Here is a 27,478-nt window from a genome sequence, read left to right on the forward strand (position 1 = left end):
AAAGAGGATGAGTACGTGTCTTAGTTACTTTTCCATTGCTGTTAGGAGACACCATGACCAAGACAACTTATAAAAGAGTTTACTGGGATGCACAACTGCGGAGGGTTAGAATCCATGATCATCATGGCATCAGGTAGGCAGGTCTGGTGCTGGAGCAATAGTTGAAAGCTTACATCTAATCCACAAGCATTAGACAGAGAGAGAGCTAACAGGGCTCTCAAAGCCCACTCCCAGTGACACACCTCTTCCAACAAGGTCAAACCTCCTAATCCTTCCCAAACGGTTCCACCCACTGGAGAGCAAACATTCAAATATATGAGCCTATGGGAGCCATTCTCATTCTAACCACCACAGCAAGTTTCAAGTTATAGACAAAGTAGGGGCAGAAAAGAGCTGCTGTGCTCATTAAAAAGTTTTGCACCATTAAAGAGAAATCACATTCTCTGTCCTGAGATGATAAGAAAGGTGCCCAGAGAGCAAGATCCCACCCATAAAAGCCTCTAAGTTTCAGAAATACATGTTCATTTAAAAGGAACAAGCCTCAACTGAAATTGTTTCCCAGGGGAATTCCCTGCTCTCAAGCAATCTCAGATTCAGCCACCAAAGCACACAGAGATTGCCATAGCTATGACTGAAAGGGGACAAGACTGTATCCCACGCTGGCAGAGGCATCACTGACAGTCTGAAAGCATGAGCAGTCCAAGAGTTTCCAGTGTCATGGAGTTTTGCGCTGAGGCTGCAGGAAGTCACCGAGGCCAGACAATGTATAACAGGATCCAATTCCCTACAAGAATGCCTAGACAGATCATTGTACAAAACTGCCACAGGCTGCAGGGATAGAATGGTCATCCCAAAAGAGGCGACATACACTGCAGGCAGCAGAACTAGGAAGGTGGGACCACCCAAGTCTGTGGTAATGCAGATGATGCCATTAAGAACCCCCATGGGCATGGAACTACAGGAGCTGATATTTACCACGCTAAGTTTCAGTCTTGCTGTGGCCCAACTCTTCTTTGCTATACCCCCACTTCTCCCTTGTTGAAGTATAAAATGCTTATTCAATGCTAGTGTCAAGTTGATTGGGTTTGGAAATACATCTCCGGGTTTGTCTATGAATGCATTTCCTGAGAGGTTTGACAGAATGGAAGACCCACTGTGAACGTGGTTGATACTATCCCATAGGCTGGAATCCTGGATTGAAAGAAAGGGGGAAGGGCTGGAGAGGTGGCTCCGAGGTTGAAAGCTCTTACTGTTCAAGCATGAGGACAAAAGTTTAGATGCCAACACCAGTGTAACAAGCCAGGCAGCCTGCATATGCCTATAAACCCAGCTCTCAATGACAGAGAGGAGAAGATCTCTGGGGTTTGCTGGCTTCCAGCCTAGCTGAAAACTCAGAGCTGCAGGATCAAGGAAAGATGCTGTCTCCAAATAATAGGCTAGAGTGATATAAGACACCTGATGTCCTCCTCTGGTCTCTAAAACTGAATAGGCGAGCAGCTAACACTTAGACACACATGTGAATATACCGCATTTGCACATGTGTTCCCTCGATCTATGAGCCAGAGTAAGACGTTCTTCCCCTAGCTTGCTCCCAAACCAATCCAGACCCCAGTTCCCTCTGCTCCTCAGCTAGATGGAAACAGTAACACCAGCATCAGCCCTGTGTGAACAGGATATAAATGCAGAGGGGAGTTTATACAGTTCCAAATATTGAAACAAAATTTAGCATTGGCCCCCTGAAAACTGTTTCTGTTTCTGAGAATGTTTATCAAAAGGATGGGGAAAGAGAAGCATAGACAGGCAGGAGGAAGAATTTGAAATGAGCTGTTTATTTAGAAAACTAACCAAAGCAACAGGAAGCACAACGTTCTGCTATGCAAGTGCTTCTATTTTTCTTTTTTCTTTTTTTGTTTTTAGGTCAATGAACTTATTTCTTAATCCCATCCCATCAGCTCTGTGGTAGGAGAAGTTCTTCCCAGAGACCTACAACTGTTCATGGGAAGTCATTCCTTCCAGATTGTTCATCTTTGCCTCTTTTGTATCATGGGGAACATTTCAGTGGGAAGGGGAGGTTAAACACAGCTGGAAGCCCACTATCACCATCCAAACCCCAATCCTCAACCATTAAACCGCACCAGGTTCTTCTTGACTTCAGTTTGGGTGGTACTCTGGGGCTGGTACGTCAGCTAGGCCAGCCTGATGTCAAAATTCTAAGAATTTTGTATTTTGCTACCAGTGCTCTTCCAAACCGAACACATAAGTGACTTGTGAGACTTTTTCCAGTCATGCAATTTCACCAGAGCCCATGCATTCAGTCAGCAAATCGTGGTAAAACCTACCACATCCCAGACCCTGGACTGGCACTGAGTTGAAAGTAATTAAGCAAAAGCATCCACATTTCTCCTAATGCTTTGTCGTGTTTATGGCCTGCATCTTGTTCAGCCTTCTAATGATGAACACCTGGTCAACATCATCCATGACAATTCATCATTCGGTTCTCTCGTTTCGTTCAAAAGCCTGTCCCTAGATGATCCTCAAGGATGAATTTCTTTTGGGATTCGATCCAATATCCAGATGTGTGAGTGTGCTTAGAAGGGTCACGAGACCCTTGGAACCAAACTTGCTCTAACATGATTTAACTACAAAGCCCTTCTCAGACCCTGCTCAGGTTTAATATTGCTTTCCTGAGGCTCATCTGTTCTCTTAGTGCCTCTTAGTGTGGGTGTGTCCAGGCCACCTGCTCAAGGGGACCCAGTTTCACTGCCTTAGAACCAAGAGAGTCATTTCCTGTTTCCACACTAGATGATTTTTTAACAAGATGACAAGGGGCAGCTGTTTTCTCAAGCCATGAAGAGTGGAGGAAGAGGAAGTACACCGGCCAAGAATGGAGTCTTAGGTTCTTGTCCATCCAGGCCCCACGGTGCTGAGTGGTTACGGAAAGTCTCTTGGGTCCAAAGCCATTGTAATCCCCTCCAATGTTTCACATAAGCCCTCCATTCTGTTCTTTTCCTATGCTTTCTCTTCCAAGGTCATAGAAAGGATAATAGGAGCATCTCCGCACTGAGATGAGATGTTGTGACCATATGAACACTACTAGACACTAGCAGCTCTAGAAAGGGCTTGAGCGAGCTCAGTTTGCACTCTCGTGTTCTAATAGTGCTTCCATCGTCTGAACTCTTCTGCAGACCCACGTGTTGCTGGAGATTAGAGAGACAAAAGATGAAATAGTTAGGGACCTCAATATTCAGTTGATATTCAGAGGCAAAGCTAACTCACCCTCAGGGGATGAGGCACTGCTATAGCTGGAGCTGGAAGAAATACAGTCAGCCAACCCGGGGAAGATGCCCTAAGCCGGGAGAAGAGAAAAGAGTTGTGTACTTGGAGGTGTGAAGTAACCCGAGATGACTGGATCCTGACCAGAAGTAGGAAGGTAGTAGAAGAAAATCCCTAAGCCTAAGATAGCCAGGTGAGTATGGAGAAGAAGAGCCAAGTCCCAAAAGTCCTTGCAAGTTTAAATGAGATCATATTTTGGTTACGAATTTAAATGGCTTCCTCCACACCCAAATCAAAATCTGCATTCCATCTAATACTGCGTGTGCCAGGCTAATTCTTGAAAGGGGCCAGTTCCTCATAAAAGCACCATTTTACAGAGCTGGAAAGATGGTTCAGCAGTCAAGAGGACTGTCTATTCTTGCAGAGGACCCAGGTTTGATTCCCAGCACCACACAGTAGCTCACAACCAACTGTAACTCCCGTTCCAGAGAACCCAGTGCCCTGTTCTGGCTTCCACTGGTACCAGGCACATACATGGTGCACATACATACATACAGGCAAATATTCAGATATATAAAGCCAAAATAAAACATTTTTAAAAAGAGAGAGGAGAAAAACTTTCTAACTGGGAGTGGGAAGAACTTTGTTTTGCTGTTAAGCTCTAGACAGGTTTTATTTTCAGACATAAAAGATATTGATAACCAACCAGAGCTTCCAGGGACTAAGCCACTACCCAAAGACTATACATGGACTGACCCTGGACTCTGACCTCATAGGTAGCAATGAATAGCCTAGTAAGAGCACCAGTGGAAGGGGAAGCCCTTGGTCCTGCCAAGACTGAACCCCCAGTGAACATGATTGTTGGAGGGAGGGTGGTAATGGGGGGAGGATGGGGAGGGGAAGTCCATATAGATGGGGAGGAGGAGGGGTTAGGAGGATGTTGGCCTGGAAACCGGGAAGGGGAATAACAATCGAAATGTAAATAACAAATACTCAAGTTAATAAAGAAAAAAATCAAAAAAGGAGAAAAAAATATATTGATAATATTATAACAAACACTTTAGTATTCCTTAATTATATGGAGAATTAAAATATTATGGAATTGATGCTGTCTTCAATTTCACTCCTTATGCCCAACCCTGTAGGGGGTGGTTCTGATGCTTTGATCAGGAATCTAGGCAAGAGAAGCAGGGTGCAGGGGTGGGATTCACCATGCTTCAGAGGGAGAGAGAGCCACCAACTGTGCAAGATCTCAGGTGGAGTGGCCATTGGCTGCTTCCCCAACTGGGCTTGGGGTAGCAGGAGGGAGATTAGAAATGCAACTAAGCTGAGGGCAGATTCAGAGGTGTTAAGCTGGAAGTGAAATTTGCATTAGCCGTGGGAGGCTTAGAGTGCTTGACCATTGAGCTGAAAAGCATATTAAAAATAAGCTAATGAGTGTGTGTTTCATCCACATATCCAAGGGAACCTGGGTGGGAGCTGGTAGTGCGGTCTGCCCAGAGCTTAAAGCAGGGTTGTAGAAAATGCATGCTACACCACCCAACCCCTTGAATTCTTGAGGATGCCACAGCCCTAAACCTTAGATGTACCATTCTTTTTCTAGACATATGTACCTGTAAGACAGTAATGTTGGGTTTTGTTGTTGTTTTGGGTTTTAGGGGGTTTTTTTTTGTCTTTGAAAACTTTTAACCACTTGCACTTATGGTTCTACAACTTGGTCCTTTCTCTCAACATAGTTCTTGAGATTTATCCAACACTATTTCATTTTAATGTTACATGGTATCCCTTTATTTTAATGTTATTAAGAGTACATGAATAAAAATGTACTACGCTATTTTGACACTCCTCTGATGGCAGGCATTAGAGTTATTTCCAATATTTGCCATTACCAGCAAGGTGTCATGAATGAACATTTCCGTGCTTGATCATAGCTAAGTACAAGAAGAGGTGGGGTTGGGGATTTAGCTCAGTGGTAGAGTTTGCCTAGGAAGCGCAAGGCCCTGGGTTCGGTCCCCAGCTCCGAAAAAAAAGAACCAAAAAAAAAAAAAAAAAAAAAAAGAGGCGACATTGCTGTCAGCTCTCTCTACACGAATGTTAGGGGTTCTCCACTAAGCATATTTCAAAGAATGAGTGTCTGGCCATGGCATGTACACATCTCTAACTGTATTAAGCTGTTTCTGTTTGGACTGTTATTTAAATTGCCATAGACTAGGTGGCTGAAATAATAAGCACTTATTTCTCACAGTTCTAGAGTCTAGATATCCAAGATCAGAGTTCCAGCATGGTCAAGTTCTGGAGAGGACCCTCGTTCAAGCAGCAACAGCCAACCTCTTATACCCTCACCTAGCAAAAAGAAAAACGGAGCCAGCTCCCTAGGCTGTTCCTAAAAGGCCAATGGCTTTAGTCATGAGGGCTCCATGTCCACCCAAATCCCATGATGCCTAATTAAATAAGTAATTTAAAGGAACTCAGATGCTCAGTCCATTGCTCTAACCATTTTCTCTCCTAGTTATCTTACCAGTGTCAGTTCCAATCAGCATTGTAAGAGACCTCCCGTGACTCCATACTTTTAATATGTGTTATTACCAGACCTGTAAATATTTACAAATTTTATCTAGACTCACTAGACTAGTATCTAGTCTGTCATCTTAACTTATTAATTCTTTGCTCAAACAAATGATTATCTTTTGCTTTATTTGGGTGTTTTTGAAATATGTGCTTAGCAACTGTTGCCATCTTCGCCATATCATTGGCTGTTTCTTTTTAGGGATGTAATAGAGTTCTATATATCTCATGATAAAAGTCCTTTTACATTGTATATTTGTTTATGGTGTTTTTCCTTTGTTTTTGTTTGTGGTGCTGAAGATCAAACCCAGGGTCTTGCAAATGCCAGGCAAACATGCCTTCTCCAGCTCTGTGCATTTTTAAATATATATATTAATTATATTTTAAACAATGTGTGGATGTATCCATTTATGGATATGTGCATATATGGTTGTACTTGCAGAAGAGGACATCAGATTCCCTGGAACTGGAGTCTCAGGCACTTATGAACCCCACAACATGGGTGCTGGGAACTGAACTGGGGTCTTCTGCAAGAGCAGAAGTGCTCTGAGCCAAGGAGCCATCTCCCCAGCCCCATGATGTGGTTTGTTTGTTAATGTAATAGGAAATTTTGTCAAAAGCCAGAAACAGACAGGGAGAGTGCTGGGGCTTCCTTAAGTCCTGAGCAGTTGCTGCCTCCAAGGTTGTCACATTTTATGCACTTTTCATGACTTTTGATTGACTATGCTATTTTAAGTCTCAGTTGAAGACAGAATTTAACTTGTAGAAAATTAGCAACAATACAAATCTGCCATCCACAGCAATACAAATTACTCTTGCTCATAGTGATGGTGATAAATTTTTTGTAATAGAGAATATAAAACTAAGCCAAATTTTCACTTATTCCCTTCTACTAGTCCCTGTGTTTATAAGTTAAAATCAAATCTATGACACAAATTTATGACATATTTTCATAAGAATCTTGTTTGGCCACATCGAAAAGATATTTTCAAAACTAATAAAATATAATCAAAGAAAGTTGGCCCTTCAAGACAAAGAACCAACCTGCCATAGGTGGCAGACTTTGAAGCCTTGAGAGATTTGCTGAAAGTCGCTAATAAAGAGGCCCAAGGAGTCACACAAAACCAGGGCTGATTTTCAGGCCAGCTCGCCTTTCTTGTCATTTGGACGGTTTGGGTAATTTTGTATTAAACCTCTCTGAACCACACTCCATTAGCAAAACTGGATTAAGAACACTTACGTCAGGGCTGGCAAGACAGCTCACTGTATAAACAGGCTTGCTTACCAAGCTTGATGACCTGAGTTTAGTCCCTGCAATCCATGTAGTTGAATACAAGATACTTATCTATCACAAATTATTCTCTAATCTCCACATGCATGTGGACTGTGCACATAAAAATGTGTGCACGCGCGCACGCACACACACACACACACACACACAATAAATGTATTTTTTAAAGGATATTTGCCTCAAGGACTACCATGAACATTAAATGAAATAGCAAGTACAAGCCACTTAATATATAAGATGCTGCAGGCTGGGGGTTGGGGATTTAGCTCAGCGGTAGAGCACTTGCGTAGCAAGCGCAAGGCCCTGGGTTCAGTCCCCAGCTCCGAAAAAAAGAAAAAAGGAAAAAAAAAAAGATGCTGCAGGCTGATCTGATTCCCAGGATCCACCTGGTGAATATATATCAACATTAATGCATACAAACACACACACACACACACACACACACACACACACACACACACACACGATAAAGAACATTTCACTTTCTAAAAGAACATGTAGGTATCTGGAGAGGGGTAGGTGTCTCTGCCTTTTTTGTTGCTCTTGAGACCTCCCCACACACACACAGAGTTGCCTCATCCAGCCTTGATATGAGGGTTTGTGCCTAGTCTTATCATAACATGTTGTGCTCTGTTTGGTTGATATCCCTGGGAGACCTGCTCTTTTCTGAAGAGAATCAGAGGAGGAGTGGACATGGGGGAGAATGGAGAGAGGGCACTAGGAGGAATGGAGGAAGGGGGAAATGTGGTTGGAATGTATCATATGAGAGAAAAAATTTAAAGGGGCAGAAAAAGAGAACATGATATTAAATCACAGCAATAGCGAGAGACGCTCAGTAGACGTCTTTACTGGACTAGACAAAAGAAAACTTCAAATGCAGAAAGTGCGGCTGTGAGAGTCTGCAGCCTCTAAGAATGGGGGTCACTTATACAGTTGCTCTGCTGGAGCAAAGAGCTGGCAAAGCATGCATCCAGACAGTTTCCAGTGCGGACTCCCCCTGGCCCACCATAGGACACTGTGCAACTCTCATCCCTGTCATTTGCATATGCATGCCTTTGATGAACTCTCCACCCTCGCTAATCCTGCGTTAAGTATGAGCACTGTAGGATGAGAATTCTCAGGAGCCCACATTTCTTTGCTCCTAAGGTAGAGATGAGAGGTCTGCCCATGTCTAGGGCTATCACAAACCATGTGATTCAAGCAACAAAAATGCCCCACAGCTCAGAAGCTGAAAGTCTGAAACATGGCTCGCCTATAGCCCCATACTCCTTACAAAATCTGCAGAGTGACCCTCATCTTTTCCTGGCTTCCAGCTCTCCTTGGCTTTTAGCTACAACTATTGAATCGCTTCCTCTGCCATCACCTGGCTTTTTCCCTAGAGGACCCTGTCTCCATATATGTTTATAAGAACACCAGTCATGACCTCATCTTAACTCAGAACATCTACAGTATGACAGCGTCTAAGTAAGGTCATTCTGAGACACCTGGGATTAGCTCAACATGTCTTTTTGAAGGACACAATTTGGTCCAAAATAACACCTTTGACATGGGAACCTTTGGTAGGGCAGGCCTTTCCATTGGGGACAACCTTAGCATGTCATGTCTGGCACCCCAGAAGCTTCCAGTACTAAGGAAAATAAAAGAGCAAATCCCAAGTTGAAGGGCAGCACACTTTCCAGCACAGTGTCTTTGAAGTTGCCCTGTAACTGAAATCCAAACAGTGGCATCATGTGGTTGAGAAAATGAGAAGGAGGGAGGGAGGACCAAGATTGCCGTGTGTGTGTGTGTGTGTGTGTGTGTGTGTGTGTGTGTGTGTGTGTGTGTATGTATGTATACACATGTGTGCATGCATGGACACTTGTGCACATATATGCATTCATATAGAGTAAAATGGAGGAGAAAGGCCATGCCAACCTTTGATCTGAAGGCCAGGTAACCAAAGTTCAAGCAAGCTGTGCTGGATACTGCCTCCCTTTCAGAAAATTCAGTGCAATTCTAGAAGCTATCTGGACAATACTTTGCCTCTGCAAAAAAAAAATTCCTCGAGGATACAGAAAGGGAAGAGAGCCAGTATTTTTATTTAGAGTTTCCTCCGTGCCAAGCCATATGTGAAACGGCTTTCTAACCATTTCTTTCCAGCCTCATGACCAGGCTTCTATTATTAACTCCATTTGACAGATGAGTCTCGGGAACGTTAACTGGATTTTCCCCTGGACCCATGGATTAAAAGATGGTACCATGATTTCAATGAAGGTTTATCTGAGACAACCAAGTTTACAATCTTTCCACTGCACTGTTATCTCATATCAGAAAATCTATGTGAAAACTTGAAGCATTCTACCTGGCAAACAGAGATGGTCGTTATACATGTAAATCCTTCCTTCTTCCCGAGAATGCTTCCAGATCGAATGGCAATATATAAAGCTATAACACCATTTGCTTCTCCTGACCTTGTGTGAACTTGAACTCATGGGATTTGGTTCTCTCATCTCAGGTGGGACTTATTCCCTTCTTACTCCTTTCTGTTATCCCATAGCTTGCCTCTAAGAGCAAGAGTAAGGAAGGGTTCAGCTTTGAGTCCCTCCATACAGCCTCCTATACTCCATATTCATCTGCAGAGCATAAGCTGAAACTCCTAGACAGCAGTATTGGTTAAAGACTGATGTAACCTGAAAGCCTCCCCAGGAAAACACAAAGGGTCCTGAGATTGACGCTAAGACAGGCTCTGGAGCTGGCACCAACATTCACTTATTAGCAAGTACTTCATGCTGTACCTCTCTTACGGAGTTCATCAAAGGAGGAGCATGCGCTGTGATCCTGAGTCTTCTGATCCAACAGCTTCGGTCATAGCCTCCTTAAAAGTGAAGAGGACTCACAGATGCCACAGGAACAGGGGTAGACAGTACCTTCTCAGATTCCAATGTTCAGCATTTGGGCGTGTTGAAAATGCTCCCTTGAGAGTTCTAGGTAAAACCTCTGCAAAGACAGCTGGAAGAAAGGACCAAGTGCTCGCAGCCAGAGGCCCCTGCACCAGTGAAAGCTCGCCAAGGCCATGGACAACGCTAAGAGCTTAATCAAAGATCCCATCCTTGAGATGAACAGAACTGGTGTGCACAAATGCTTTTCCCTGTTTTGTGTAAGCTGCTCGTGGGTTCTCGTTGCAGTTGGTTCTCATGCGAAGTATGTCTAGTCCGTAATTTATATGCGACAATATAAATCTCTAGCTGATTCAGTTTATCCAAGGCCTCCCTCTTAGATTCAGCATACATGTTCACCTGCTTCAGAGCTGACCATGTATTTTGCTTATTTTCTTTGCATCATTGTAACAAAACACCTCGGAGAAGCAAACTTATGGAAGAAGAGATTTACATTGGCTCACAGTTTCAGAGTGCTGCAGTCCACCATGTGGGAGGAAACAGAGAGGGGTCCCCTCAGTCTAGGCAGCAGGAGCAGGCAGTGAAGCTGTTCATGTTTTGGTGGCTCAAAGCAGAAAGAATGAGTAGAACTGGGAAGAGGTCTAAGGGGTCACACCTGGTGACCTGTTCCCCAGCCAGGCCCTACTTCCTACAGGCTCGTCGGCCTTCAAAACAGCACAACTGGGGACCAATGCATAAGCCTGTGGGGGACACTGTAGATTGAAACCATCACATTCTATCTCTGTGGGCCAACCCCCAGTGCCTACTGCCTTACATGTGAATGAATCAGGACCATGTGGTTTTCACACACATGGATTCTAAAGAGTAATGTGTACTGGGTAGAGAGGAAGACGGAAGAAAGAAGTCTCATAGTAACATTCCATTCACTGCACTCATAGCAACCATCCATTCACTGCACTCAAATTTGCTGGCCAGCTCCAAGTGCTTTTTGTGAACTAAAATTTCCGCATTTACTAGGTGCCTGCTATGAGCCTTGGTGACTGTCCCATGCCCTGTGTATGCTCCCTGCACTGAAGCCCTGACAGCAGGTACACTTGAGGAATTAGAACAACTGGAATTCCTGCTCAACACCACACAGCCAATACATGGCAGAACTGGGGCTTGATAGCATGATTATCGGCTGTCATGCTCAGGATCTTTCTCCTGAAAACACGCAGGATCCCTCACAGTGTCTTCAATACAAAATGTACAGGTAGAATTATAAGTACCGTGGTACCGATGCAGTTGGATTAGACTGCTCAAATGATCAATTCCACTAATGCAATCCTTTTCCATTTTTTTGAATTGGATACTTTACACAATCATAAAATGTCAGAGATTATATATATGATTAAATCTCTCCATTTCACAGAAGACTAGAAAACACAAGCTCCTTTCTCAGCATCACAGAGCAAGCCAATGCCCTGGTCTAGAATTGAGCAGTATATTGGGATTGAAAACTCCTGTTACTACTACACCACTGTCTTACTCAGGATTTCATTCCTGTGAAGAGATACCATGACCCTGGCAACTCTTATAAAGGACAACATTTCATTGGGGCTGGCTTACAGTTTCAGAGGTTCAGTCCATTCACATCAGGATGGGAAGCATGGCAGCACCCAGGCAAACATGGTGTTGGAAAAGGAGCTGAAAGTTCTATAGCTTGATCCTCAGGTAGCAAGGAGGAGACTGGGTACATGCTGGACATAGCTTGGGCATGATAGACTTCAAAGCCCACCTTCACAGCAATATACTTCCTCCAAGAAGACCATGCCTACCCCCAAAAGGCCACACCTCCTAATAATGCCCTCCCTATAGACCAAGCATTCAAACACATGAGTCTATGGGGGACATACCTATTCAAACCAACATAGTCCCTATATTCAGTGTCTACTCTAGGCCTGGGAAATACTGTGTTCTTGAAAATAGTGTCTGTTTGATGCAGGTACCAACTGCATGCAGCTCCTGTTTATGTTTCTAATGTCTGGTAGACAAAATAATTCCTTTGATGAATGTGTGATAGTTGTATAACAAATTAAACAACAATAAATACTCTCAACATGCAAAAGAAGAAATTGACATCCAGATACATAAGATTATCGACCCAAGGTTCAGTGGCTCCAGGGTTCTATTGCTCCAGCCAAGTCAGGATTCAATCCAGGTCTTCCCGGCTTTGGAAGCCACACTCACCCACTATACAAGGTACCTGGTCCATGGAAGTGTAGCTTCAAATAAGAACCCTACTGCTTTTGCCTGTGTTGGAAAGAGCCTTAGAAGCAGGGGTCTGGCATGAGGATGGGAAGGGGCAGGGCTTGGCTAGAACCCTTACGTGTGTGCAATAAGGAAAGGAAGGGCCTTCCTCATGGGGCCCACCTCACAGAGTGCCTCAGGCCCAGATGGCCAAACCAGCCACACATGTTTGGAAGTCAGTAAGCAGCTTTACTGGGGGCCAGGAGAAAGATCCGTTCTGGGGGTTCTGCCAGACCTGGAGCTGAGTCTGCCAGAGGGAGGTCAGGCCAGGGAGAGGACAGATGTGACCACGGCTCTGCCAAAGGCCACGCTGGCCCCAATGAGACAGTCCTCCAACCAAAGCCATAACCTGACTCCAAGCTCACAGTGTTCGGCTTCCCAGATTAGACCATGGAAAAGTGGTTCCATGTGATCCTCGAAGCCTGTTGCTTCCTCATCCCCATATACACCCAACGAGGCCACCTCCCACCTCCAGTTCAGAATCTCAGGGCATCTATTTCGTGTCAACACAAGGATGCTGCTCTTTATTTCCTTCCTTCTTGAACAGATAAAAATAATTCTGTCAGACTCAAATATCCATGCGAGCTCTCAAGAAGCTGGGCTTGAACATGTTTGCACGTCAAGACCAAAGCAATCCCACATGTGGCCTCTGCGATGAGGTGTCCTCTACGTGGCAAGTGGCTGCTTCTCCAGTCTCCAAGACGCTGAGGGGAGGAGGACGCGAGGGCAGATGCAGCTTCTCCCTAACCACTCTACACGGGACTTCTTAATTCACCAACTTTATTTTGCAGATGAAGAGTCTCAGGTTCTAAGAAGTGGAACTATTTCAAAGTCATTTGTTCAGCAAATGTTTGTCATGTTCTCCAAAATGCCTGACTTGTACAAAAGAAAATCCAGTGTCTAAGAGGATTTGCTGATGGAGTCCCTTGATATTCTGTGTAAAGCTTCCCAGGGGCAGAAGAAAAAAGAATAACTAAGAATTGAGGAGGCATTTAGGGGGGAAAAACAAGTTCTAGGCACAAATTATCCTGGAAACTACTGATTAGACCGTGGTTGCTTAGGAAATCACTGATTAAAGGAACGAAACAACACAGGATTTTTCTGGAATACAGGAGTTTTCAAATCTCATGATGACTAAAACGTCTCTGACGATCCCCAAAGAGCCGAGTGTATGAGGCATTCTCCCAGTTATGAGCCAGAGTTCTAAGAAAACCGTTTTTGGAAGCACTTCCCTGATGAATTATCAGGCTGAATCATAAGAAATTGGCAACCCTTGGCAGGTCTTTGTACAAAACAGCAATTCCTTATGGTTCGACTTAGTGTGAACAATAGTGTTTCTTCATATTTTCCCCTCCTTTATCATATTCCAGCTTGTGACTTGGCTACTGTGGCCTTCAGAGGGATGCCCGGGGTGTTGCTGTTCTGTACTGGTTGTTAGGACAGGAACTAGACCCAGAGGAAGGTAGCCTGGGTAGCCACACTTGTCCTTACAGAACTGTCACAAGGAGCAGCTTCCCCACTAGAGGTTGTGTCCTCTGGTCCTGTTAGGTCCCGCTGGGTCTGTAGAGCTAATGGCTGCTGTGGAATTAAGTATAAGTGACAGTTGTCATTAGCAGGTGACACAGGAAAGCTGTGTATCATCTATGCTTTTCCTATCTTTTCTCTAAACACTGAGACCCAAAGCCCCGGCGATGGCAGATACACAAGGCAGTAGGAGATGCAGTCCCAGACTCTCCATGCAGCCGAGAGCTACTTGCCCACCAGGAAAACCACACTGAACTGGGAGGTAAAATACTAAGAGAAAGAAGCTGGTTACCTTAAGCCACTGAAACGGGGAGGGAGGATGCTATTGTTATTGACACTATCGTAGAAAAAAAATATTTTCCTGAAAAACACTGTGGTAAAGCTGGGGGCAGTAGTGTCATGCCTGCTGGGCCCTGCAACATAGGCAATACAGAGCTAGCAAAAGGATCAGTGTTCAACGTGGCCTCACCAGGGCATTGTGTTTGGAAGTCAATGTCATTTGTAGGGAGTTGTGAATGCCATTCTGGTTATAAGGATGTCAACCAAACCCTCAGTGTTCTGGTTGAGGGATCCTTGGCATCTCCTCCACACCCACCCCCATGCCTAATCAGTCCTCACTGGGTGCTCTTCACTCAGAGATCCTGGCCTACTGCCTTTCTCTCCTTGCTTGTCTGTCCTGACCACACCATCGTCCCTGATACAGGACTCAGACAGACCCATCTAGGACCCACAGATGAGGATTTCAAAATGATTTGCTTTAAGTCTGAAGAGCTGTAAGTTCTTCCTGTCTAAAACTGAAAGTGATCCAAAGATGCATACCATACCACGAGGCCCAGTTTCTTTAGTCTGGCCCATAGGGCTCTCTGGGAGCTGTCCCTGCCTCTTCTCTGGCCTTCTATCCCAGGATCCAGCCACTCTGGATGTCTGTAGACATCCATATCATCTACGGCTGAACTCTAGACTTGGAAGAATACTGAGCCTGCCCAATGGTGGCCGTGGCATTTGATAACGAAGACATTCGATTAGAGGGACATGGTTGAGGAGAAAAATATACAAGCGAGCAACCACTGCTCTTCTTCAGGTGGATGAGAGGAAGACATCACAAAGAACATCAGACTTTGAGACCAGACTGGAGACTTAGAAAGGGCACAGAGACTTCTCTACTGTGTGTACCTTACAGTTAGTTCTTATGGCCCACAGGAACCCTGCACTAAGAAATGTATTAATTTCTCTCAAAATCAGAAGGAGGATTCCAACAGAACAACTCCCCAGATATTAGAGTAAAAGGATATGTTTTAATTTCTTCTCACATCAGAAAATATTTTAATTTTATGGGCTATGGAGATCTATTCAGTATTACCTAAAATAGGAAAATAACTTGAAGTATTTAATGTTATACCAACAATGATTTTTATATCAATACTATTAGGATGAGAAGGGTTCCCAAAAGCAAACATACACAGACTTCTTTGGAGAGCCCTGGCTTTCCTACTACCTCTGGTGGTGGTGGGCTAACAGGGAGGTTAAAACAGGGATGGTTTAAGAAACATCATTAAAAATGTGGATTAAAAAAATTAAAGTTACAGGTTCCCTTTGTGAAGTTAGTAGACATTTGTGGGCAGCAGGAATTGTGCAAGTTGTACCTGATAGAGAACTCTGTGTCCTCTCTAAGATGTCACTCTCTAGTTTCTAAGTCTGACTGTCTTTGTGAGGTCTTCCTGTCATCTGTTTTGAAAATAGAAGTTTGCAGTTCATTTGTATAGTGTGACACACAGTCTACCGTCAAACTGGCTCCAGGTCCAGCAAGCAGCACAGCTCACCTTGAAGTCCTGTCTGCTGGTCTTTAAAAAGAGGGCAGGAAAGAAAACATTTAACTCCTCAAAGCAGACATCTGAATTACAGTTTCTGAGAATGAGCCCACAGAGAAAGCAGCACTTCCATAGAGGATCCCCAGAGACACCAACAGTGCATGGAGAACTTCCCAGGAAGGAAAAGCTGACTTCCTGGGATGTCCCCAGCCACCTTTCCTGGAACCACATTACACACCTGCCCTTCCTGCTTTGGCCTCAGTAAGATGAGAGTGTCTAAGGAGAATGGTAGCCATTCTGACTGGTCAAAATGAGTCTCATTTCATTCATTTCAGTCTGAGTTCTGAGGCTACTTCATGATGACCCTTTATCCTCCCTTCAGCTAAATCTGTAAGATAAAGGAAAGGGCAAGACATGATACCCATACACTGCTCGAAAATCTCTAAGAAAGGGTGACATAATAGATGGCGGGAAGAGCCCTGGCACACTACATTTTCCAAATCACAAAGTTATGACCTCTCTGTATTCAAAGTAACCATGTTTGGCTCAGTCCCTTCTGCCATGTAGCCCAACAGACGTTCTGAGCTAGTAGAAGAATTAAATAAATGGCAGTCCAGACCTACTCACAGAAGACCACATTAAAAGAAAATCACCCACTAACAATTTACCATGGATGGTAGAAGCCGTTGGTTGAGTGCCCAATAGCTGTTCCTTCCTGTTCACCCTTCATAGGGACAGCTGAGGGGGAGGGGCATGAAAACGCAAGGTCCATGTTTCCCCACACTTCCTTGTTTCCATATGACCTTCTTTAAGTCCATGATCTATATACTGCAGGGCTCTGTGACCACTCACGCTCAGAAAAGAGAGACAGAAATGAAGCTTGGGCATTTCTGGTCACCCCCCTTGGATTCCTGCTTTTGAAAATAGCAACCGAAGCCTAAAGTGGGGTCCCTCTATTCAAATCGTGAGCCTGCAGACAAGAGCTGGTCTGCTGAGGAAAGAGGAGCAGAAAAGTCGGAAGCAGTCTAGGTAACAGTTGTCCATTTGTTGAAATACCAAACTAGCCTGCTTCCTAAGCCACTCTTATCCAAGTCTTCTACTGAGCCAAAAAAAAACATCTTAACTGATAGCTGATGCTTTATCAATGATGTGATAACATCTTGGGACACGAAGAACTGGATGGAGCGGCAATGAGTCAAGGGTTAAAAGTGAAAAAATAAACCTTTACAAAGCCTGGAAAATATGTAAGTGAATTTAATATTATCAATCTAGTCCCTCATGGATACATCTGTTTATAAAATAAGAATGATGCTAATATGTACCTCCAGGGTTTGTTCTAAGGACTAAATGAGTTAATAAGTGAAAAGCAGAGTTAACATTGCCAAGAACAAAGCAAGTATGACCTAGTTACAGCTATCATGTTAATCAGCAAAAAAAAAAAAAAAATGACATTCTTCCACAAAAATTATGTGTTGGACAGGGCACTAGGCTCGAAATTGGAAAACCTGGCTTCTAGACAAACACATCTCCTCTTTGATCACATATCAACTTTTGTGGCTGATTTAGGACAATGAAAACCTCAGCATAATCTATACCCTGTGTCAAAGAGTGTTGAAAGTTTGAGACTCGGATGAATTCTGAATGACTGTGCGTTGCCAGTTCTGTAATGAAATAAACATATCACTGAGCATCCAAAAAGACTTTTTAAAACAGAAAAAAGAAATGCTACTAGTAAATAAAACGGAACGTTTGGGTTATGCAACCAAGAGCTTAGATGCTTTTAAATCTTTTCATATGAAGTTAGTTTTCTTTCCTTAAAACGAGAGTCGCACAGAAAAGCAGAGTGGGTGGCATGGTGGGACATCAGAGGGCTAACCTGCCCATGTGCCACTAGGAAAGTCCTCCCTGGTCTCTGGACTCCAGTTTTCTCATTTGTACACTGAGGAGAACCAAAAACAGACAATGACTCCATTCTTCCCTCTCCTGTATAATATGAAGCAAAAGCATTTCTCCTCTTCATTGTGAAAGGCACCACTTCTGAAAGTACAAGAAATATGCAAGACAAACACAAAACTAAATTCTAGTGTCCTTTACCGGGATACTGGAAGTCACAACAGGAACGGAAGTGGTGCCGAAGAAGCCAGACCTGGGCGTGGGCCTTCGAGCGTGCCCATCGTGAAGGCTGAATCGGCAGGATGGAAAGTTCAAAGCCAGCCTTCTGTAGGGTCAGACAAGTAACAACCAGCCCCACCCACCACTGGCAGATGGCTAAGAGCCCGAGGGTCTCAGCAGAGGAAACATCACATTAAAAGAACGATGTAAGGCTAATTTGTTTTTAAGAGTGGTTTCCGCCTGGCATGATGGTACACTTCTTTCATCCCAGTACTTGGGAGGCAGAGACAGGTGGATCTCTGTGAGTTCAAGCACAGCTTGTGGAGGCTCATGTGAGAAGAACAGCAAACAGCTTTAGAATTTGTGGAGAGTAGCCCACCAGTTAGCACAATCACAATTGGTGTGCCTCAGAGAGGCAGAGCCCCGAGGACTATGTGCATCGCTCTGCTTGGTGCCCTCATGACCATCACGTCACCCCTAATCTATGAGTTATATGAAAACTCTAAGAGGATCTTTGGCCCCTCCTGGGCAGTGTCATTGACACTTACACAGTAATAGTAATTGATCTTTCTCAAGCATTGGTGCTGGAGCAGATTAATGATTCAACCACCACCCTCAGAAAGAACTTAGATCGTTAGCAAAGACCACCCACCACCCTTAGAAGAATGTGGGGATGTAGATTGTTAGTAAAGTTAGGTTAAGACGTTTTTGCTAGTGGCTTTGATGTAGAAAATCTTGGGGAACAATTTAAAGTTCAGAAATGCACACTCTTGATTATTGAGCAAGAGCTATTTTTGAGGTCAGGGAACAAGAACGACAGAGCCCAACTAGCACTGACTGACATGCCTCTCTTGCTTAAGCTGGGCTGGTGATCAAGGTGATGATTAATTTCTTGTACCCAGTTTTGTCCTCAACTTCTTGATATGATTTAATAAAACATTGTTGATAAGTGGGTGTGCACTCGTAGAAATGACTTTTTTTAAATATAAAAGTTTGGATTTGTGATTTTCTTAAGGTTGTTTGTGAGGTTGCTTTTTTAAGACAAATAATAAAATGACTGATCCCTTCTCTGTAACTGAAAATTGCAGCCTGCCAGTGAGAGAAACTAGCTGAGAAAAGTAACCTTCTCGCTTACACTTTGTTAATCTATAACGAGCTGCTCAGACGGGAACGTATGTGGGTTCTTGGGAATAATTTGTTTTTCCACCTGTAATACATAAAATGTTTACTTGTGTAAGGGTATTGGTGAACTCACTGTAATTATTTACTTAGAGGAGACTAGAATGTAACCACCTTGTAATTTTTATATGGATTGAAAGCTTTTGCTGGGATATATAAGCTGTGGGAGAAGCAATAAAGTTGGTCAGAGCTTTGCTTCATTGTGTGTGTGTGTGTGTGTCTGTCTGTCTGTCTGTCTGTCTCTGTGTGTCTGTGTCTGTGTACATGCACGTGCACGTGTGTGTATTCATGCATGAGCTTGTGTGTGTGCATGAGCTTGTATGCATATGTGTGCACATGCTTGCACATGTGCTGTGCGTGTGTACGCGAGCATGCGTGTGTGTGTGCGCGCGCGTGTGTGCATGTCTGCACGCACAAGTGTGTGTACATGCCCATGCATGTGTGTGTGTGCACAAGAGTGTGTGTGTCCATGCCCAAGCATGTGTGTGTGCACAAGAGTATGTGTGTGTCCATGTGTGTCTGTGTGTCCGTATGTGTGTGTGTGTGTGTGTGTCCCCAAAATAAAGTTAAGAGACACCTGTGCTCTGCTGACTCCATACCTTCTCCTTCAGACCCTAATGTGTCAAAGCTAGACTTTGACAGCAGTCTGCTCCACATGGTGGATTCCTGGACAGTAAGAGCTATATGAAGAGAACTTGTCACAAAAAAAATAAATAAAATTAAAAAAAAAATGAAAATGGTCTCCAAGTGCCCCATGAGGGCAAGGAGAGACTTTTTGAGAACCAAATAAAGGATATGGATACTATTTTCCACAGAAGCACAGCTGTGTGCATGTACCCGAAGAGACACAACTGTGCTGTTCGTGGACATCCAGGGTGTGTTTAGGATCTGCAGAGGAGTAAGAACAATGTTAAGGGTTGACTTGGGTTCTGCTCTAAGAAAAAGACTGCTTTCAATATAGCTGCTCAACCTGTCACGTAGCTATTACAAAAGTGTCAAACTGTCATGTGGCTATTACAAAAGCGCCTCTCTTAAACCTTCAACTCTCCAGAGCCTGCGATTCTCTATATCCTGGCTTGATCTCCTCCATTCTGTCCCTGGGCTTGGCCATGTCACATACTCTGGCCGGTGAGAGAGCATCAAACTTAACACAGGCAGACATGATGAGAACTTTTGGTATGCCACCTCCTCTCCGGGATATCACCTCCCTGGAGCTACATATCACCTGTACCACAGAGCCACCAGGCCCTGGGGATAACTTAGATGAGGATGATAGCCACATATAGCAGGTTAAGTCTTGCTAGCCAGTGACATTCCTAACTGTCCAGACAACCTTCAGGCTCACATGACACAAGACTGCCACATGAGCTAACTGAGCCAAAATCCCTCAAGACCGTCCCAGACTGACAGGTCATCCAGCTGACTTGAGGGTACAGGGAAAATGACAAGTGCTATTGTTTCAATGATTTGTGTACTTGCAGCCATGAATAACTAAAATTAAATAGCATGGCTGGAGCTGTGGATACATCTAATGCTGTCCTTGTACTCCAGGAGTGTGCTTTCTGGTGCTTTCTGGCAAACCCAGAGATGTGCAAAGAGTGGAGAAAAAATGAAGGTGGAGAAAGGTAAAGTTAACTGAATGCCAGAGAGATCTTACAAAAGACCTTGGCCACATATCAAGAGGCAACAAGGAACATCTTGAGAGGGTTTGACCAGAACAGTAGTATAAACAAGCTGTTATTCTTGAAAGGTCTTTTCATAGCTGTGTATGGAGCAAGAATCGTGGTGTCGTTACCATCAAAACTGTGTTTTTCATAGTGTCATTGTGAAACTAGGGAAGTCTAGATTATAAGTCTAGCGGAGAAGATGGTGAGAAGGGAAGATTGGAGAAGAACAAAGGAAGTTGGTAGCCATTCTTGTTTGGAGAATGAAAACGACAGCTGTGTCTGAACACAGATGGCTTGTTCTTTTATTTAATGGCTGTTTACTGAGGGCTTATGCCAAGCATGCTGTGCAGGTACCAGGAGAGACCATTCATCTGGCATTACCTGTCATTATTTGAATGCGAAATGTCCTTAACAGGCTTACGCATTTGAACATTTGGTACCCAACTAATGGGGCTGTTTTAGTAGGGTGCAGAACCTTTGGGACACAGGGCCTAGCCAGGTAATATAGTCCACTGGGGTAGGCCTTGAGGGTTCCATCCCCAGTTCCTGCTTGCTGGTCAATACCATGTAAGGAAGAGCTGCTGCGCTTTCCCGCTCCTGTGACTGACTTACTCCAGCCACCATGCCTTACTTGCCATGATTGACTGGAACCCTGTTAACTGTGAGCCAAAAGGAGCCCTTCCTCCCTTAAATAGCTTCTGCCAAGTAGTGAAGTCAGATATTTAAAGAACTCTGAGATAACATATCGCAGAGATACCTGCGCACTGATGTTTTCTGCAACACTACTTGTAATAGAGAGGTATCCATCAATGAAGAAATACGTAATGAAGGTGTTTGTGTATAGACACAACGGGGTTTGTTTTAGCCATGACACAGAACAAAGTTATAACATTTGCCAGACAGTAAATACAGCTGCAGCTAGTCACGGAGCAAATTAATCTTGTCTCAGAAAGCCAAATATCATGTTTTCTCCATCTTGTGTTTCCTAGATTTTATATTGTATGAACTATGCATTTATATACAGCACAGAAAAAGAGGGAAGCTGACAATGGAAATAAAGGAACCTAAGAGGGGAAGGGGGAAGAGGAAAAGGAAGAGAGGGATATGGTGGAAGACCATTGAAATTTGTATTTGTATGAAAATGCCCTTATGTAATACAGTCCAGTGTACAATCAATAAAAAAAGCCGACTTAAAATAAATACTGCTGAAGATGATTACCTAGGCATCTGGGTAAACCTGCAATTACAACTTGGGGCATATGGCAGAAAAGTAATAGGAATATTTTAATTGCAACAGTTTAGAAGTCTCTAGAAAGGGATCCCTAAGACATGATATCAGAGCTGAGACCCAACAGATGAGGATGTGTTAGCTTGACACGGAGCTGGGAAACCAAGACTTCAAAGGAAACAAGGGGGCTCTCAAAGACGTCAATGGCGACGTAAGGTAGAGCAATATGAGTGAGAGACAGGACCAGAAACCAAGCTGGGTAGATCTGGATCTGAGCAGGTGGTGCCTGTGGTCCGCATCAGAGAATTAGATTAAAAATACAGAGTGTGTGGAAAGTGGCAGGAGACGTTGCCGTAACTAGTCTGCCTCACCCTTTGGTGGACAGGGGTACCACTCCCAATGTCTGCCAGCCGGAGCAGCAGATATTGGAGGTCTCAACGCACCGTGGGAGGGGGTGCTGGTAGGGAGGGGGTCTCTGAAGACCTTCCTGTGGATCTGCCCAGAAGTCTAAAGGTGGCCAGAGAGAGCTGACCTGAAGACAGAGGCTTGGCAATTGTCAGTGTGCGAGGAGACACAGCTGAAATCAGGCTGAAGCCAAGTCCCCAGGGAAAGTCCTGCAGGAGCTGAGAGAAAACCCCGATGACGAAGACCAGCACGCCATTGCCAGATCCCAGCTTCGGTAACACCCGAGGAAGCTGTGGATGGACGGGAATCCAAGAGAATACGTTATAGCAGGGGAATGTTTACGCCTGTGCCCTCTCCGTGTCCAAAGGTTAATATTGTTCATAAGCTTGACTAAAAATCCAATCATAAATAAAAATACTAACTTGATCTCTAAGAGGAAAATTTGAACTGGTCAAAGTAACCTTTTCTCCTGGTAAACAAAACCAAGTCCTACGGTTGTGCAACAGAGAGAGTGGCCAGCCAGCATTGAATGATCTCACGGATCCTCACTGCTGTAGTCACGACAACTACATCACATTTTATGCAGGAGTGTGAGCTGTGAAATAGGAATTGGTGGTCTAGGCCTAATTACTTCTCGTAGCATTACCAGAAAGTGTCCATACCTAAGCTAAGTCACCCATATCTGAATCTTGGCTTTTTCATCTACAAAATTACAAACAGGACCCCTCAAATTAATATTTTAGCATTTATTCTTATTGAAAATAATTGTATATAACTGATATATACTATATATACTATATAATATATACTGATCACAATTTCTCCTCCCCTAACTCCTCCTACATCCTTCCTCCCATCCCTCCCACTCAACTCCATGCCCTTTCTCTCTCTCTTTGGCAAACAAGCAAACCAGAACAAAAATCAAACTAAAAGAGAAAAAAGACATCAGAAACAGAGAGGGAAAGAAAAGTCATAAAAATGCAAAATCAGAAAGCATGATATGCAAGCAAAAGACTAGCAAAGCCAAAAACAGAGAAAGAAAAAACGAAAACTAAATTCCCAAGCAAATGCCATTAAATTCATCTCCTGTTGGTCATCTTCTGCTGGTCGTGAGGTCTACCCTAAAGTGTGGTTTGTGCATCCAGTGAGTCTCCATTGGAGAAAACTAACTTTTCCTTTGTGAGTGGTTATCAACAAGATAGCTTCCGAGTTAGGTATGAGGGTCCATGTCTACTTCTCCCAGCACTGGGAGCTGTGCCGGCCCCGTGCATGCTGGCATAGTCTCTGTGAGTTCATATGTGTGTTGGTCCTGCTGTGTCTGGAAGATGCTGTTCCTTGCTGCCTTCTATCCCCTCCAGACCCTACAGTCTTTCTACCTTCTCCTCCTCTTCCTTCTCCTCCATACGACCCCTGAGCCCTGTCCCTTGGATTTCTTGTCTTCTATTCAAAGACAACTGGTGAACAAATAATTCTCAGTAAGTTTCCACAGTGTGTCAGACCTTTACACACATTGTGTGGGGAAACTCTGCTAATTGAGGCTGAGGTCTACCATTGATCAGAAAGCCTTCTAAGGTTTAGCATAATATGGAAGACTCCCTTCATTGGCAGGGTTTCCCCTTCTCCGATCTCATCTAGGAAATTCAAACCCCTTACCACACACCTCTAAAAGCAGGATGTCATGTAGCCTTAGTTAGATCACATATTCAAGTTCCTTTCTCCTTATGAGAACCTGTTCATCTAACGCCTGAGATTCCTGAAATGCTTCCCCATGCTAATGAGGCATTCCAGTACCCTAACCCTTTAGCCAATGACTTTTGCCCCTCCTGGATGTTTCTACCCTCCATCCCACATAACTACATAAGCTTTGAATCACCCCCAAGTAAAGTTGGTCTGACTCCCTGCGGCTGGTCCCTATGTCTTAATCACTGTACATACTCACGGGGCATCCAAACCCACCCCAGCCCTGTTCGTCCTCATCTCTGCTCCCTTTTCCCTCATGGACAATATAGACCAACGATCCTTGAGGACAGGTAACGTCACAACATTACCTTATTTAATATAAGGTAACAGAATTCCTATGACTAAAGTAAATATCATTGCCAGTTTAAAGAGGGGAAAGCCAAAAGTCGAAAGTGTGTGATTACAGTAGAATTGATGTGGGACTTTGCCCACATAAACCTGGTTCTAGCATCAACTCATTGTCACAGCACCGTTTTCCTTCACTGTTCTGCTTCGTGATGCTGGAGCTGGACCATATAGAGTTCTCTTTCCCCAGCACTCGTGATGCTGATCTGTCAACAGAGGATCCTTTATTCATTGTACTTATGAGCGAGCGTATTTACATGTGAGTGTGTGTGTGATACATGTCACAAGTGTAAGGGTACACACACCTATGCATATGTGCAGACAGCAGCTGCAGGTGTCCAAGGTCATGCTCTGTCACTGCTTATCACTGAGTCTGGGTTTGTGATAAGGGCTGGATGTACATGCGTTCATTTCGATCTGACAACATCCTCTCCAGAGTGATCATTCTTTCTGCACTGGAAAGACTGAGGATGTAGTAACTTGCCCAAGATCACCAATAGGAAAGCAACATGGTACCATACAACCATGTGACTCCCAAGCGCATTGGCAGCAGGGTCCCCTGCCTTCACCATTTCTCGTGCCCCTTGCTGGCCCCACCCGTGGCTGCCTGTGTGACTACAGGCAAGCTCTTTAATCGCTCTAGCCTTGTGAAAAGAAGAGAGCACATCTGTTTGGCAGGACCGCCCGTAAAGATGACAAAGGCTTTACTTAAAGCACTTAGCACATTGCCTGGCCCCCAAGAGGTCGTTAATAAATGTCTCCTCTTTGTCTTCCTGTAAAATGATGGTGGTACCTTCAAAGGCCAAAATGAGTCCACAGGTAACAGCACAAGCCAGGACACCGGGTTTGGCAAAGGCCAGCCAGGGGTGAAACTTGTTTTTCTAACGTACTGGGGGATTTTTTGTGTGTTTCTTTCATGGCGGGGATTTAAAAAAAAATTAAAAGATAATATTCTCCATTCTACTTCAGGGCTTGGCCACATGGAACTCATTTCCCCACGAAGCAGAGCAGACTGAAGTGGAAAGCAGGTTGAAGCAGGGCTGAGTTGGTCTGCTGGATGACAGAGCCAGGGCCCATCACTAAGCAATAATACCACCACCTCTCATGAGTCTTGTACTTTACAGTTTGCAAAAGCATGCCCACAGTCCTCTTGTTTGGTCCTCACACCACACCATGGATGGGTGCTGCGGTCAAAGGCGTCAGGATGAGGTCATCTCTATTTGACAAATGAAAGAATAGGGGTCTAGAAGAGGAGCACGTTAGGCCCACTATGAGGCTGGGGCTCAGAGAGACCCAGGCCAGTCAACAGTGGTCCTATGAGCTTCTCTGTGAAGAAGAATTCCCCAGACAGAGAAGGGGACTTCCCTTTAACAGTGCTAGAGCTGGGATCTAGGGAGATGGCTCAGTGGTTAAAGCAAGAGGACCAGAGTTTGGATCCTCAGAGCCCATGCCATATAATTCCAGCCTCAGAAGGCAGAGACAAGACTCCCTGGAGCAAGCTGCTTAGGGAGACCAGCTATATTAGCAAGCGCCGGGTTTGATTGAGAGACTCTACCTCAAAGAATCAATACAAGAGTGACGGAGGATGATTTCAGCTGAGAGAATGCCTCCCTCAGATTCACCTGTGGAGAAGCCTGCGTGGCATTCTCCTGACGATTGCTGTGGGAGGTCCAACCCACTGTGAGCAATACCACCCCTGGGCAGATGGTCCAGGGTTGTAGGAAAGCAGGCTGAGCCAACGATCAAGAGCAAGCCAGTAAGCAGTGCTCTCCAATGCATGCCCTCCGCTTCAGTTCCTGCCTTCAGCATCCTGCCTTGAGGTCCTACTCTGACACACGTGGATCAAATAAACCCTTTCCTGCCCAGGTAGCTTTTCATCATGGTCTTTACCATAGCAATACAAAGCAAACTAGAACAGCAAGCAAATTCACTAACAGGGAACCTATAAATCCACTGTTGCTAGAAATCTGGACACAAACACACACTACTGCACCCGTTGCATAGGTGCTGTCTAGAGTCCAGTGGTCTGCTCAAAACCAAACAGCTCTTAAATAGTTGGATACTCCCCCAGATTTCCTTCCATCGAAAACATATTGGATCTTTCCCCAGATCCTCCTCTACAGATCCCAAAGAACTCAGTGCTGTATTACATGGGGTTCAGAAGATCCAAAAGAGTAGATTTGCAAGCCAGGCCTGCCCTCTGGCTCCCAACTGAACAGAGCAAGCTGCTCCTGCCTCCCAGGAAGGGGTCAAAAGAGCCTGCAAGTGCTGGAGTTGTGAGCTATTGTCTTTGCTTCCCCTCTGCACACAGGCCTTTCCCATTAAGGCTAATGTTTCTATTCCGTTGCTGTCCCACTGAGCACAGTGGGACCTGCCAGGTCCTCCCTGCAGCTGGAACTGAGAGCCCTTTGCTGCAGGGCTGAGGCCTGGAAGGGAGCAAGCCAGCACAGCACGTTCTGTTCCAGAAAAGGACATGCTCTCCAGTGGACAGTCATCCCTCACAACCCTTTCTACCAAGCAGCACGCAGCCTGAGGCTGGCTTTTAGAAACAGAGATCGTTTTCTCTTCCTTTGCTTTCCAGGGTCCAGAGGTGAAGAAGCACCACCCCACCCCAACCCCCACCGCAAAGAGCCCCGCTGGCAAGTTGTGGCACTTTGAGAAAGCCCTGCACTTTGAAATTAGGCACATCAAGTCCAAATACAAAGCCATTAGATGTGAGTCCCACCCACCTGCCGAGAGCCTGTTTTCTTATCACAGATGCGGCCTGCTTGCCTGGCACAAGTCCAGAGTAAACAGCTGCAATCCTTTGCACTTTGCTGTTCCAAGACTACCCTGGGACCAGCAGCCTAGGTACTACCTCTGAAAATTGCAGCAACACCAGACTCTCCCCCCCAACACACACACACACAGCCAGGCCTACCCGAAATCTGCTTGGTAAGGAGACCAGAGAGTTCGAGAAAGGGAGCACAACCTGCTCTGGCACCTGCCCGGCCTGTGGGAAGTGTCCGATGAACAGCAGTTTATTAGCTGTTATCCCATTATCCAGAAGAACCCTCACATCATATGGAAATAACCGTCAACTAATGGAGTGCTGGGGGCATCTCAGGAAGGTGAACAACCAAACACAGGGATTCGGTGGAGAGCAGTCAGAGGCGGGGACGCTTGGGCAGGGATTT

The 27,478-nt window shown here is 44.6% G+C and overlaps 1 long non-coding RNA gene across 1 annotated transcript; it reads right to left on the reverse strand.

Annotated features, from left to right (window-relative positions):
* Positions 1-1,810: 1,810 nt before the first annotated feature.
* On the reverse strand, positions 1,811-27,459 carry LOC148005958 (uncharacterized). The gene is made up of 3 exons (XR_015621021.1): positions 27,223-27,459; positions 9,904-13,872; positions 1,811-3,197 (listed from the first exon to the last, which is right to left on the reverse strand). It is a non-coding gene; the product is annotated as an uncharacterized LOC148005958 (long non-coding RNA).
* Between the last annotated feature and the right edge of the window lie 19 nt (positions 27,460-27,478).

The sequence above is a fragment of the Rattus norvegicus genome, chromosome 5 (assembly GCF_021556685.1).
Source record: "Rattus norvegicus strain SHRSP/BbbUtx chromosome 5, alternate assembly SHRSP_T2T, whole genome shotgun sequence".
NCBI classification, from domain to species: Eukaryota; Metazoa; Chordata; class Mammalia; order Rodentia; family Muridae; genus Rattus; species Rattus norvegicus.